Source organism: Ixodes scapularis, unplaced genomic scaffold, assembly GCF_016920785.2.
Source record: "Ixodes scapularis isolate PalLabHiFi unplaced genomic scaffold, ASM1692078v2 PGA_scaffold2__306_contigs__length_199485367, whole genome shotgun sequence".
NCBI lineage: Eukaryota > Metazoa > Arthropoda > Arachnida > Ixodida > Ixodidae > Ixodes > Ixodes scapularis.
Genome location: NW_024609857.1, coordinates 83,569,071 through 83,585,374, shown reverse-complemented (window position 1 = coordinate 83,585,374; position 16,304 = coordinate 83,569,071).

The following is a 16,304-nucleotide window of genomic DNA, read 5'->3' as shown; positions in this document are numbered from 1 at the left end:
TAGCTTGAACCAGATGGTCCTTACGGGGAGAAACTGGAAGTTCAGAGGACCAAATGCTGCCATTAGTCCCTTGAGGCCAACTTTTTTCTTAGAGTGTACGTGGCAGAGCGCTTGCCCGGTACCGAGCGCGCTCCCCGCCGACGCCACCGACGCTCCCCTCTGGTCATAACGGTCTTTCTTCTCGAACGTTCGACGGAGGCGTCCCAGCGCAGGAACGTTCCCTGTTGTTATGTTCGGCTCAGTCTCTTCTTAGGAAGTCACTGAGAGCGCTGCATTGACTTCAGTCGGAGATCCAAGTCGTGTGCACCGTATGCAGGTAAGGAAATGTTCTGCGCGGGCGGCAGTTGGCGTCGGTTATGACCGCCCCGGGAAGGCGACCCCCGTCTTCCTTTGACAAACGGTTGGCGGACATGTTGGCACGTTTGAAGGCGTCGTGCGTTCGATAAAATTAGTGTGTGACGCGAACGCAGACACGGTTTAGATCATCGAAGTTCATGAAGAGCAATAACAGGAATGAATGGCGCTTGCACTAGCGCATATTTAGAAGGTTGACATACGCTAACCAGTGGCGTAGCCAGCAGCTTTTCTCGGTGTGTGTGTGTACGCGTGGAGGAAGGGGAGAGAGCGGCGACCCGGGGAGCCTGGAGCCGGGCGACAAGACGCCTTTTGAATCGGGGGTCGCCTACGTTTAATGCGTGAGGGGGTAGGAGGTTTTCTCTTTTTGGGCCGTTGGTGTATCACGTCGGACGCTAAATTGAGGATCTGATCAAATATTTGAAAATCTCATAAGGTGGTTGTTGTCTTTTTTTCGCAGAGCAGTAGTCGATCAGGATCAAACGATTAATTCTCAACGCCGTGGATTTTTTTTGTAAAAGTCAGTGTTAAACACTGATTTTATTATCAACGTTTTTGTTTGTTTTTTTAATTTAACGAGGTTTAATAAATAGTTTGGTAAAATGTCACGTTACCTTGATATACCGAATATAAATGTCTGAGCTAATTATTCGTACGCTTCGCAAACATTAATAGTAGTATACTATGGAATAAGGTCATAAAGTTGTTACCGGCAGCGAGACTGCCAATTATATTGTCTTGGCATTTGCTTTGCATGAGATCAGGCATTTCTAAATGTCTGATCATTCAGTAGGTGAGTTAGATATGGCTCAAGTTTGCATTATTTGAAGTTGATTGAATATATTTCTTTCGTCCTGCGGCAACGTTGTAGGGTGATTTCGTCGAGGGTACTGGATGCCTGCTGCCTTGGACTCATCTCGTGAGAGTTCTTAACACTGTTTACTGCAGGTAAGCGTAGTCCAATATTTTATTTTGATGTTCTTGTTCCCATTTGTGCACTGGAAATGGGGCTCTTGATTTTTATGTTTATTTTGTGTGTGTGCTGTTTGTTCATTTCCGAGAGAAAATTTAGGGTATACTTCGAGTAAATAAATTAGAGTAAGACACACAAGGCGCTTGAGTGTGTCTTTTTCGGTGTGTTCTTTTTTTGTGTTTTCTTCCTTGCGTACAGTTCTTCCCGCATCTAAATAACTCATTCTTTAAATTTTTATCTGAAAGAGCACTTCGGCAAAAAATATTTGCATATTTGCCGCAGTTCGGCGGTTAGGGTTGGCGGTCATGGGAGTCTGCTATGGTGCTGAGTAGCTAATGTGGTGTTGCGCTTTGCGGTGTATGTAGTTCCTCTGTCTTGTATTAAATCGCAATCATGTTTTTTCACGTACAATACCAACTCGCCCAACAATCAGCAGTTGTATATACTAACCTGCTACAGTAGTTGTACCCCTTTGACTAAGATTTGTTATTTACCTAAGTAATCTGGGTGACAAATTTAAAAATGATCGGTGAATACAAAGTGCTTATTCATCTGCGATTACCACCCGCCATGTGATAATTTTAGTGAGTGGTGGTTAGTCAACAGTTAAACTGGTCACGTCTGGTAAGTATGGTTGACGCTTTATAATGCTGGAATCAGTGGCCCATCAAATGCTCCAAATGCGTCTTAGAAAAATCTAATATTTCTTCCCAGTTTCTTTAAATTTGGGATGATATGTTTCAAATTCTTATCACATGATTTTCACGTTTTTTTGGTTCCAGGCAGGCAGTGAAATGTACCCGGTGGCTGTCAGCTCTACCTAATTAATCCTGAGGCGCCCAGCTATGTGGCAGTGCAGGGAGACCTCGAAGCCGCGCGTCACCTGCTGAGGCAGTCCTGGTTGCATTTTGCCTCTACTTCATATTCAACTACGATTACCATCACCAGTTCAGGCTCAGATTCATTGCACTAGAGTACTTAATCGATCTGAAACACTCAAATGTGGAGTCACGTGCAACACATTGCTTTCAAACCCAAAAGAAATGCCAAAAAGTATTTTCTTTTTTAATGCCTTTTTACGCAGGTTTACGAATTTTTTATGTCGTTTCTTTAATGCTTTTTTTTTGTCTGACATAAGGCAGGATGGTTGATTCTGAGTGTTACAGAAGATCAATGATATTACTTTATAGTCACATTTTTGTAAGTTCCAAAATCACAGCTTTTTGCTTTATGCAGCATTGGCATACTTAATCTATTTCAGTTTACTTCATACTCGGTGACTAAAAGCATTCGAGGATCGCATGTGCTTCCATGTTCACAGCGATTTCTGCTTGCAAGGTTTAAATACAAAATGGTTTTTGATGGTTTGCAGGGTTTAAATACAAGATGGTCAAAATCAATTTTCGCTACTCATTTGAAGTAGGTTAGATCCTTTTGGCCCTCGCGGTAGTTTGTTGCAGCTCATTAGCAGCGGGAGATACGAGCCCTTTCTTCTTTCCACGTCAGAACAGAAAATCCCGGAGTCTACTTTCCTCTACTCCAGCGTTCATTCCACTACTGTGCATAGGACGGGCATAGTGTACTGCTGTCCTTGCGTTGCAACGCACTAGTCAGCTGCTGGTCGTGCCTTGGTTTTTATTGCTTTTTGCAATATGTGTGATACAGAATCTGTTATATCACAGTACGTTCCTTTTGATTGTGGTTTGTACAAGACTCAGTCATTTGAGTTCACCCCGGTGAAGCTTCGTTATTCCGAGCAGCGTTCCAAGCATTCACTGTTATTTTCCGGGAAGACAATGATTGTTTATGTACTTTTCTTTGTGATAACTGTATTTACTGTCGCAAACTAGAGCCCCGAAAGTTTTGTTCCAGATGCCTTTATTGCGCCTTAGTGGTTTCATCTTAGAACTTTTATATAAGACATCTAGTCAAACCAATGGTATGACTAGATGTCTAGTCATACCATTGGTTTTTATGCCATTTTGTTTGTGACAGCCACAATAAAACATTGTCCTTTACCTTCAGAACTAGGCTGTCTTCATCTATTATAAGGCCCACCCTTGAAGCATGTACTATCACACCCACAAAGGGCCATAATACCTCTCTTTAGGGGGTAAAAGTGATTCCATCAAGTGTACATTTGACCTGTAATTAGGTGGTGAACTGAGCCAGTTGATTTCTGTTATACATGATGGAGAAAACAGCTCGGAAAGCGCGGACTACGAAGAACAATCACGACAGGACAGCACTGTCCTGTCGTGTTTGCTCTTCGTAGTCCGCGTTTTCTGAGCTGTTTTCCTCATCGTGTACATTTAAACCCAAAGTGGATCATAGTTCCCTCCAAAAGGAGGTAAAAGGAGCGCCCTCAATTCTGTCGTATTACCTCTCAAAAGGGTTAAAGTTCCCCCCTAAAAGAGGTGAAGGTTGACCCTGAAAGGATACACTTTTAACACCAAAAGGAACTCAGGTTACATCCAACAGGAGGTAATGTAGCACCGTAACCCAGGGGGTATGTTTGCACCCTCGTTGCAGGGGGTAAAGTTACCTCCAAAAGGGGTTTCCCTGTGTGCAAGTCGTTTAACCCCTTAAGGAGGGTACTACAGTACCCTTTTTTAAGAGTGTAGGGGAGCGTCAGGTACAAAATTCCGATGAAGTTTCAACTCAATCGCCACTCTTCATCGACGTCATCAACGAGTCGCGTTAGAGTTCCCTGCCAGTTGAGTCCGCCCGCGATTGAGATTAGGCTCTCACCGGCGACGTCACGATGGAGTTTCTCGATCGCTTTTTCCAGCATAGACATACTGGGATGCTCAAATATATTATGTAATCAAAATTTCGAATCGCCTTTTAGCCCTAGTGAAAAATAAACCAGGCCGAGGGCTGGTGTGACTTGATGTGACACCAGACTTTTTCACAGATGTGATTTGGGACATCTTCACACCAGCAATCTGGTGTTCTGGTGTGACACCAGAAATGTGGTGTGCTGGTGTGACACCAGCAATCTGGTGTTCTGTTGTGACATCAGGTTTTGTTGTAGTGCGGTACCAGAGCCCCTGTTGACTGGGTGTTACTTTACTCACAAAAAAGGGTACAATTATAAGTTTGACAACAACGCTGCTGTCTTAATTATTTTAATCAAAAAAGCACAAAAGTAAAACTTCGGAAGCTTTACTGTGTAGGGAGTTGGCCGTGATCAACTGGAGCTTGTCCGGAGCCACTGCCCTGCGTCGAAGAACCGGACGTCATGGCATTCCGCAATTCTTGGCCTTTCAACTTGCGGTTGACTCGTGTCTTAGTTACGCTAATCCTTTCCGCGTACACCTCCGCGCCAGTTATCTCGTGTTCTAAGGCATCATATTTGACAGATGGCTCGATTTTCTTGTCCAGCTCTTTCAGGAAAGCCTTCTTAAGTAGAAGAATATCAAATCTTTCTTCGAGCTCACCGATGTCGGTTGGATCCGTGGCCAACAGGACGTCATTCTCGTTAGTGATATTTGTTGTGGCGGCTCGCAGGAGTCATTTTTCGCTTCAGGTGGTCGGCGCCCTCCTGGCTCGTAGTAGGCATGATCTGGCCGTTAATTCCCGGCTTTCGGCACCAAAAACTGTAATAATTACTAGCTTTCTTTGTGAGTTTGCTACCAGACCAAGCTCGTCGGAAGTCAGGAAAGCGCACCAACCAGGCACGTGGCCAGAATTTGGTTTGGGAGGGGCGCCCATGACAAAATGCTGTATGAAGGGGAGGGGGGAGAGGAGGTCCCAGCAAAATCGAAGATTTCGGGGGGGGGGGGGGGCCGGGCCCCATGGGCCGCCCCCCTGGCTACGTGCCTGGCACCAACAGACATAATTTCGGCTTCGAGTCACAGAAAACACTCAATTATTTTCTCAAACTTCAACAAGAATACCGGCACAAAGGGAAAGGGAAATCCCCGAAGAGGCGAGTGCCCCAAGCTGCTCAAGGCTGGCCGGGAATGTGCTGGGGACGAGGGGGACACTGACTAAGCACAAAGGAGCCCGCCGCGGGGTCTCCGGAGACCACCAAGACGAGAGGAAACGAGGCACCTCGTCGGGGGAAGGGGCGTCACACAAACTAATGAAAAACATGCTCGCGGACGGGGAGAAAAGTCAACAAAAATAAAACATGGTGTCACATCAAACTGCGTGGTATGCACACCAGGGTGCTTGTTGGGCGCAAGAGCCCGTGTGGTGTGACACCATACTCTCTTGGTGTGCCCACCAGGGTGGTGTGCGGGTACACCAGAATTTCTGGTGGCCACACCAAGCTGTTGTGCTCGATACACTAGCATTGCTGGTGGGTACAACAGATCTTCTGTTGTCACACCAGGATCCTCTGATGTCACACCAGGATTGCCTGGTGTATTTTTCAATAGGGAGGCAATCCTAAAAGGAACATCTATATTTCTTCCACCTCTTTAAAAGTACTTCTTTATAAGTCTTTGATCCTAAGTTGACTTGAATGCGTCTCAGCTATCTGGGATTCTAATAAAACCCTTGCCTCAAGACTTGAAGCCCTTAAAACAGGTGTGATCGATTCATACTACATAATAAGCACGCACATCCAGTGTATCGGCTATGAAATCTAATCTTTGCATACCTCACCTCTCCCTTTGCCGGAAAGTGGCACGCGTATGCTTATTTCACAAGATTTTTTTTCTTAGTAGGTCTATGCGTCAGATTCTATTGATACAACCATTTTATATCTCATCGCGCGTCGATCATCGCTATAAAGTTTGCGTTGTTCACTGTCACACAACACGTTTTTAATGCGATATCATTATTTATCTACTTCACCTGGTTATTGTGATACCCTATCTGGCCTCGAATGCGCGGTGCTATGCGCGGCACGCAAATGGGCTGCGCATCTGCCTGAAGCGCCGCGCGGTGGCGTGAGGCCTCCGCATACGCAGGACGTCCACATATGCACGATGTCCGAATACGATGGCGCTGCGTGTATGCAGATGTCATCCTAAACGTCATCCGGGAGGTCGTCCTTAACGTCGTATTTTACGTCGTCCTCGACGACTTCTTTTAGGTCGTTCAAGAGGCCCTCCCTGAGATCGCCCTAGAGGCCATTCTAAACGTAGCCTTTGACGTCGTCCTCTAGGAAGTCGTCCTCGATGTCGTCCCAGACGTTGTCCTTGGGGTCGTCCCAAAGGGCGCCCTTGAGATCATCCTAGAGGTCGTTCCAGATGTCGCCTTTGACGTCGTCCTTTAATGTCCCATTCGTCTGGGACGCCCGCGACACCAAGAAACTCCGGTCCCCAAGGCCACGCCTGTGTAGGTGCACCACATGACGCACTACCAGCCGAACGGGAAGCATCCCGCCGTGCGACGCGCTCTTTCGGGTCACTGCAAGGGCAAAATATAAAAAAGTGAACGGCTAAAAAAAAAAAAAAAAAAAAACACCCGTCACGAGTGGGGTGGCGGCTAGCGCCATCTAGTGAGAAATGAAAGTAACAAATTGTCTTTCAAGTGGGTGGTTTAAGTATGTACTTGTTACTAAAAAAAATCGCCCACCAACGTAAAAACAAAAAACACAAAAAATATGGAATATGAAACAAAGCGTTCATTTATACACATGCGATTTTATTGTCCAGAAACATAGCGTGATATCTATGGTATGCGCGATGGGATTTTGTCACGGAGTGGGGCTCTAATCTAAGTAAACCCGATAAACGAAACATTCTCAGATTAAACGAGAAATTATTTAAAAAGAAAAAAAAACTAGGTTTTACCGGTGACAAGCGATAGGTTCATTCCCGGCGTGAAAATCAATACGGAGGCGACGGCACGTAGGTGTTAAAATAAGAACTATAATTGTTTTGGGCTATAAAATGCCGCGCACGGTAAAAACACGACAAAACCATCAGAATGAAACGCCCGAACAGGCGTTAATCCAACATCACACTCACGAACCTTTGGGCAGCGGGGCCCCGAAGAACACAAGACAGCACTCAATTCCCGACCCAGCACGAAACAACTCGCCGCTCGCCACACAAACTGCAGCTGGGAAACAAGTTCGCCGGTGCAAAGAAGACGAAACTTCCGTGAAAGGAAAGTACTGCGGGGCCCAAAGTCCAGGGGAAAGTTCAAACGAAGTCCGAACACTCACTGACGTCTTGGGTCCGACGGACGACGAAAGCTTCACTTACCCGGTGTAGTGAACTCGTTGCTCGGCGGCCGACGCAAAGCAGCAGCGCGCGTACACGCACACACGCACTTCCCTACAAAAAGAAAGCCGAAGCCCGTAGGTAAACACGCTACTAAGGGCAAGCGCCGAAAAGGCAAAACTGGGGCAACGTGCCCAAAAGAATTCCCAAAAAACTTCGACTGACGTACTGGGAGGAGGAACATGTCGAGCAGCTCCCCGGCCAGCTTCGGGGCTCAACGATCTCCTTTGATCCCAAATCCCCTTATAGAGCTTCTACTCAAAACGTAGCCAGAGCAGGGGGCTTGAGGGAAAGACAGATCTGAGTAGCGCCGACATCGCGTTCTCTCGGGACGCCATGTTTAGCGAGACGAGGAACGAAGACCGATGACGAGCCGAGAGAAAGAGAGAGGGTAGGTAAGGAGGCGGAGAGCGTTAACTCAAGGTCGGAGTGCGCGGACCAGCACAGTCTCCCCCCGAAGGTGCAGCTGGTGCGGCAACGCACCGGTTCGCGCCGCAAGAAGTCTCTACGAACGTAGTGCAGCCACACCGACACGACCAGTTGAACGTGACGCATCCGTCGGTGCGGCGCGATGCGGTGCGGTGCGCCCCAGACAAAAATAACATAAGACGTTGTTCTCGACGTCGTCCTAGACGTCGTCCTAGAGGTCGTGCTTGAGATCGCACGAGAGGTCATCCTAGACGTCGTCGTTTACGTCGTCCTCAAGGATGTCTTTGTCGACAACGTCCTAGCAAGCAGATGAACCCGCGCCGCGCAAACACAGAGCGGCGGTAAGAACACATTCACATTTGCGCCCAAGCTACGAAGCAATCACTCTAGGTCGCGGCGCAAGTAGATAAAGCTACGCTGCGCATACACGTAGTGGTATCATGCGCACATTCACATTTCCGCTCAAGCTACGAAGTTATCATCTGTTTGAGTTCAGCTAGTTGGTATATTGTCAATTATGGTGGTGAAACTGACTGAATATAAAACGATTGCACAGAGACAGGAAAAGACATACACACAAAGCTGCAGTGATGGTGGGGAAACAGCTTGAACATTAAGCGACGACACAGAGACAGAAAGTTAAACGATTACGCAGAGCCGAAGCAATCACTCAATTCCGAACTGGCGCACTGCAGTCGCACTCATGAAATGAAGTGTTTACTCAGAATTTGTGTCGTCTTATTCACAGTGAGCTGCGTCGTGAGTGTATTGGCGAATGCTATTTCTATTCAGAGGCAACCAACAATAGTGGTTTCCGCAGCCAATTCCGCAGCTGTAGCCGACATAGCCGAGAGCTTTGATTTTAGAGATGCTGTGTATAATTATTTTTATTGCGATAACATTCTTGAGCTACTTGCCCCGTTTTTGGCGATACGGTATCTGTCCTGGAATGCGCCGTGCGTGTGCGCAACGCGCTAATGCGCAGGCATCGCGCGGAGACGCGTCGCCTCCTCATACGAAGGTAGTCCACATATGCACGATGCCTGCACCAGTGTTGAGGAGTTGACACTACGGAATCGGAATGATTCCGGAATCATTCCACATTTTCGCGACTCCGGAATGGAATGGGAATGGAATGGCAGCAACGTTGAGGGGAATGATATGGGAATGAAATGGGAATGAAATTAGATGCATTTTTCGCGGGATAAAATGGAATAGGAATGGTTCTTATATTTTTTTTCTTTTTTTTTTTTAAGGTTTACGGTTAGCGAGATTGAGCCAGTCAGCGAGCCAGTTGCTCAGAAATAAAATGAGCGGGTGGGAAACAGCTGACCCGCGTGCAGCTCTAACAGACTTATACGCAAGAAATGCAATACAAAAAAACAAGTGTCAAAGCAAAGAGCACAGCGAAGAGGGAGGGCGGGGGGGGGGGGGGGGGGAGGGAAGCGGGGGGGGGGGGGAGGGAGGCGGTAGCGCCTTCCGCGCAGGCGACGGGCTTTACCGGCGTTACACGAGAGCGAGCGAAACAAGAAACCAAGCAACACGCAAAATAAACGAAGACATGGAGAATACAAGCGCGCACAGACTGAGATCTGGGAGCGGGGGACGACTCATAAGTCGCAGAGCTCTGATAACTCGTTGACTCGCGCGCCGCAGAAAGATGATCAGTTACTGTTTTCTTATAGTTCGAGGAGCGTTATTTAGCTGGCGACGAACCCTGCTGCCTTCAACGTTCATTCGCGCGCGCTCCCTTGAAGTCCGAAATCTGGGTTTGCTTCGGCACTAAAACGAAGCGAGATTCACCCTCTCTTCTCCTCTCGCGCTATTGCTCCTACGCTTGTCTTTTTACACTACATTTTACGTGTAAGTCCGCCTTTTAGTTGGTCTTTGTTCCGATGATTGTTTTGTGCGCTGTATGTTTTACATTCAAGTGGGTTAGGGTTACCAGCAAGATAGCGGATTCCCGCTCATTTCCTTTGACTTCAGACTCTGCCTACTGTGTTTCTCATGGTGCTGGATTACCTGGGGTGACGCTACAAGTCACCCCAGGTAATCCAGCACCGTGAGGGGGACTACACACACGGCGCGTTGCTGCGCCCCAGGGTCACGCGACACACAGAAGGCGGTGGATTGGTTTCGATGGCTCTCGTGCTGTCTGTTGCGGTACATCGTAATGTCGAGAAGTTTTGCTTGCGCTGAGTTTTTAGTCTATAGCTGTACTTTCTTTTAGCCTTCTTCGGTGGTTCACTCGTCCTTACGGCACGGCTCATGACCTCTGCCGGGTTCGGGGCACCCCAGATGGAGGCGAACGTGAACGAACGCTGTAACGCTACACTTAGTTTACAGAACCCCGCGTTGGAAATGTTTTGTCTTGTGTATGTTTCAATTTGGGATCTCTACTTCGGAGATGGTTTCGCTCTGTGTATGTATAACTTAGCTGTCTACTGATCTGCTTTCTACTGTTTATGGCTGCTCTTGTGAGCTTCGTTTGGAATGTGCTCTGTCTCGTATATGCGCTTGTTTTTGGAATGTTCGTATTTGCTTTAGGCTCCGAGCCTTTGATTGGCTCTAAGAAAACCCCTCTTGATTGGTCCTTCCCAAACATTCCGATTGGTTGACTGGAGGAGCCCAGAATGCTGCTGAACTCAATATAAGCGGCCACCTAAAAACCGTAAGGCACTTGGCTCCTGGATACCAAGCCTTGGACATCTCCCTGTTTCTGGAAAACAACCTGCACGTCCGACCCCCCTTCAGCTGTGGAGCAATCCGTCCGCTAGCTCGCAAACTTGGTCCCCCTTACGGCTGTGGAGGAGTTCGGCTCGCCCGCCTTTGTGTGGAACCTTGTTTGTCGAGTTTGGCTCTGGTCGGGGCCCCCGCTGAGGGTGTGTTGTGAAGGAGGAGGGCAGGGAAAGTTTCCTTAGGTTAGGATTATTCCCCCCAACATTTACTGACGAATTGATCGTATCCGTTGTAAAGATTTATATTCTATGTCTTAAATGAACAGTGGTATTCGTTAACATCAGTATCGTTCATCGACGGAGAAGAGCAGTCCTAATTTCTTTGTTACAGTAAGGTGAAGTAGACTATCGTCCTCGCTCTTGTCGCGTGACCGAACTGACTAGACCTGCAGAAATACAGCTTCGTGACATGGTCTATACGGTCCCTCGTGCTGCGCCGTAGAGGTTGCAGCACTTTGTCAGAGGATGTGTTCTTGTCACTCTGCGTGGAGTCGCTTCTAGCAGCGCACTAGCCGTAGTGCTGTACAGGTATTTTAAGAATACAGTAATATAGCTTATTCATGCCCCACGCACGAACTGGATATTGTTATGGTCTTATCAAACAAACACGCTGGCGACGCATGTTCTTGAAAACAAATGAGAAAAGTTAGTGGATTTAAGTTTTGCTGTTTGTTGCGGGCCACGTGGTCGAAAGACCGATGTTTTAAACAAACATCGACATATCAAGAGGCTTTCTCAATGTTTGCAGTACAGTGTAAAAAACACTTTGTGCCACCAGCGCTCCGCTTAGTCAAGTCAGTGCTTTTTTTAGGCATTTAGCTTTTTTTTTTGCAATTGTCTATGCGTTTGATAATGTCAGCTTTATGGTGCTTATCTCGGCAAAACAATGTAGCTATCAAGTTCCAATTTTTATGTTTAGGAATTAGATGAATGGAATGGAACGATTCAGCCATTCCAGGAGTGAGAATGGGCCCAGTGTCGCCATTCCTAGGAGTTGAAAGGAATTGAACAATCGCAAACTTTAATTCGCCATAATTGAATTGGAATGGAATGGGGTGCCCGTTCCGCAGCACTGCTGCATACACAGGCGCCGTGCGTATGCGACCCGCGCTGCGCATACACGGAGTGGCAGTAAGCACAGATTCACATCTGCGACCAAGCTACGAAGCAATTATCGGCATGAGTTGAGCTATACTCCTTCATCATTAAAGGGGCCCTGCAATTATAAGCGTCCACCTTTTTTGCGGTTTCCACGTCTCTTGCGGTTCGGGCAAGCCAGCGGGCACGGAGGGAGTAACTAAATATCAGTGCGTCATATTTTAACCGGACGACGCGGAAATCTCCTACACCGACGGGGGCGACTCGTGGTACCGAAAGCGCGCGATATGCGACGTCTTTGGTCCTGGGCTTACTACTGGTCAGAGCCGCTAAAAGCTTTTTTTTAGTCAAAATACAAAATATAAGTGGCGCGAACCGTTTCAATTGTTTATAAAAGCAGATTTTGTTCAGTATTTTAGATCAGAAAAGAAACAAATGCAGTTTATAAAGTACGGAAACAAGAAATGACCCATCGACATACCCGCCACCAAGCTGTGGAACAGGTGGCGCATTCTTGAAAGGAGTAGTGGGATCAGGTGTCGACACGGAAAGGTCCCGAATGTACGTGGCGGCGCTGCGGTGGTATGGAGTGGAAGATCCGACCGCCTCCGAGCGTTCCGAAGGCCTTCGGCGACCGGCTTTGTTTTGCAGTTTGGCCGTTTCGCGGTACGGCAGCGCGAAGTGGCTCCCATTCTGAACTGATCTTTACCCCGTGTTTACTGTCGTCTGTGGCCAATGAAGTGTCATGCCGAATTAGTGTTTAATTGCGCAGCAAATGCAATGAGAGCAACTCTGGCTGCCCGCAGCATACAGCCTATCCAGAACATGCTTCAGTGGCGCCTTTTCGCGCCGTCGACACGAAGTACGGCAGCCTTGAGCGCTCGTTGAGCTCACTACCCCTCCTCTAGTTCACGGTCGTTCAAGCAACCAATGACGTCATGAAGGAGGTTATTTTTTGCTTGTTTTTGTAATTTTAATTTGATTAAATAACTTTTAAAATAAAGCGAAATTGTAGAAACGAAAGGTTCCATTAAGTTAGTACTTTCAGTGCGCTCATATTCGGTGAAAATTAAAAACCAGCAAAACGAAAGCTCTAGATCGCTGCTTTCAAGCGTCAAGGCTCGTTCACACAGACCCGTTTTCTTACGTTACGTTACGAAAAGTCATCGTGAAATTTGTGCTTCGTATTAAGCGTGGCTACCAATTCAAGGAGATAGCCTGGCACGGGACATTCGAGACACGAATGTTTCGGTGACGACGAGCTAGGATGCTGAGTTGCCATAGCAACCAAGGACACAAGACTCGTCGTAACGTAACGTAAGGAGTTGAGCTCGGTTCAACTTTTCACACAGCAGCGATTTCTTACGTTACGTCTAAGTCACCGAAACATTCGTGTCTCGAATGTCCCGTGCCAGGCTATCTCCTTGAATTGGTAGCCACGCTTAATACGAAGCACAGATTTCCCGATGACTTTTCGTCACGTAACGTAAGAAAACGGGTCTGTGCGAACGAGCCTTTATTCGGCAGGGTAAGCACTCGCGCTAGAAATGCACGTCTCTGAGCCAGGAGCACGGGCTAGCTCGCGCAAGTAGATTGAAGGGGTATCCACACGAAGACGAACTCCGCGGACGGATGTCATGACGTCAACAACCCGAGAAACTCCGTCCCCAGCTCCGCCGCGTGCACCTGCGAGGCTTTCGTGCTGACAGCACGAAGCCTCCGCGCCTCCGCCACGGAGGAGAACGGCGGCGCAAGGCGTCAAAAAGAGATGACGTATGTCTCACGTGATGCGCGCTCCGCGGAGGAAAGGGGCGGATTTCTCCTTCGTGTGGATACCCCATAAACGGGTATCCACACGAAGGAAAAATCCGCCCCCTTCGTCCGCGGAGCGCGCATCACGTGAGACACACGTCATCCCTTTTTGACGCCTCGCGGCGTCTTCTCCGTGGCGGAGGCGCGGAGGCTTCGTACTCTTAGCATGAGAGCTCCGCAGGTGCACGCGGCGGAGCCGGAGACGGAGTTTCCCGGGTTTTTGACGTCACGACATCCGTCCGCGGAGTTCTCCTTCGTGTGGATACCCCTTTAATTGCAGTGCCAGCTTAAGAGTTGAACAGAGAATTAGCCCCGGGAGGTTCGCGTGGCGCCTCCTTCTGGCGAACTATGGTGACGTCACGCCGAGGACCGAATATTTCTCGGACTCAGGTCGGTCGTCTTCTGGAGGCTGTGACGACGTTCGCCTTCGGTACTCTCGTTTCTATCAACTTGTTTTGTGCGCCTTTCTTAGGAAATGTGAATTTTCACATGGCTTAAATGAGGTGCGGCCTTTAGCTACAGGCAAAACTTCAACCAACATTTCAGGCATGGCTGACTGGGCAGGCCGCTCATGAATCACTTATGAAAAGGAAGAAATGTTGCCACACTTGCAGGAGCATCACGATACATTCACATCTCGCATAATCAATGCTGCCGATGGCCTTAATGAATTGGCAAGTTATGTACACTATTTATCTTTCTTTTCGTAAAATTTGTATTCCTGCTATATAAAAAAGTGTCGCGAAACAGGAAAGCTACATGCTGCTAAAGCAACATGTTAAATATAGCCTGCACAATGGAGTGAGAATCACAAGTGAGACAGCTTAAGTACAGGGGCAAAGAAAAAAAAGAAGTAACACCGGAATATATCAGTTATTTGTTTATATATTTTACATTGCTGACATATGAACATCGTTGAATTTAGATAGTATTTGAATGGTCTCCACTGGTGGTAACTGTGGACCTGTTTATAATACCCTTAAGCAATCTACAACAAACGTAAGTGAAGGTGTCAAGCCCGCTACCAGTCTCGTCTCGACAACATACGTTTTACGAGCTGTGTAACTGAGATTTTATCTAAATTAAATCGCCCTGAAGCCAAAAATTCCGTACATTTTTTTATGCAAACTTTCACCCTACACAAGTTCCACATTTTCAGAAACTATTGCTTCATATTCCACTGGACAACCGTTCGAATGCTTGCTGTTCCTCCTGTTTTCCTCTGTTGTCAGAGTCCAGCTTAGGGAGTTTGGAGGTTGCGAAAGCATTCGGGGATTTAAAGCAGTTTCTTGTTTTATTAGGAAATGAAAATTCTAAACCGTTTTTTTTTTCTTTCAAATACGCAAGCCTGGAATATAAAAAGAATTCCAGGAAAAAAACGTTTCAACATTCCCAATCACGAAACTATAGTGCGGTGTTATTTTGGGCAGTTCAATTCATCACATACAGGCAACTGGAGGAAATTCGGCCGTTTCTTCCTGCCATCATACTGCCATTCCACCAATTGTGCGTGTTTTAAAAAATAGAACATGCCTGCATATGTCTACCAACCTTATCATTAATTCACAAAGAAGCCTCATTTATGTGAAACGACCCTGTTCCACGAGCATTTCAGACGTCTTCAAACCCAGGGTATTTGATCTGCGAACCAACGCATGCAGAGTGGCACGCGCAAAGTCGAGGACGTGAGCTTATTTGCCGACCGCCCAAAAGGCCTTTGATATAAATGCCATTTGAAATGCCCGCAAAGCGGGGTGCAATATTCTCCTAAATAATGAACAAGTAAGCTACACAATTTCAGTCTGAAACACTTACGCCGCCGCTTCCCTGACCCCTCGCACGATCGCCGTGTGGACGGACGAGGAGGTACATCGGCGGAATTACCTCCGCCCATAGCTTTCGGTATTTTAAATTTAATCATACATATAAGAGTGACAAACACCCTTAGAAAAAGTAAAGAAGCACGTCAGCATCAGCTCTTACCCAGCGTCCTGTACCCCGGGAAAACGAGGTCCTGCTCATCGAAGAGCTTGCCGCATAGAATGGCCGACATTGAAGGCGCCCTTCTCATCCTTAGGTTGACTGTACATGCTTTCTTCATCCTCAACGTCTTCGGGGGGTGAAAGCTGATACCGGCTTCTTTTCCAGATATGCATTGCCACACTGAACAGTAGGTCTGCATTATCGCTTACCAGGAAACGGGGCAGGAAAGCGAGCCGGATGCGAGACAGGGAAGAGGAGTCCTTCCCGTGACATCACGGTACACCTCACCCAATCTGGGCGCGGCGACCGCAGGGACGCTTGTGTTCGCTTTCGGGGCTAATAGTTGGTACATGGTCAACGGTTACAGAGAGACAGGCAAGACACGCACACAAAGCTCCAATTATGGAGGCGAAACAGCTTGTACATTAAACGATTACACAGAGGCAGAAGATAACACGATTCGACAGATCCGAAGAAATCACTTATATCCGAAGTGGCGCACTGCAGTCGCGCTGACGTCAGTGATTTCGTCGTAAAAAATTAATAAAATGAAATTTTTATGTAAAATTACCGTCATCGTATTCTCCGTGAGCTGCATTGGGAGGCTCATGGCGAATGCCATCACAATCCAAAAACTACAATAGTGGTTTCTGCTACCCAATTTGTATCCTGTTTAACTCGCTTCTTAGGTGAATTTGGTGTGTCTGTAAGAAGGGGGTTGCCCACCCC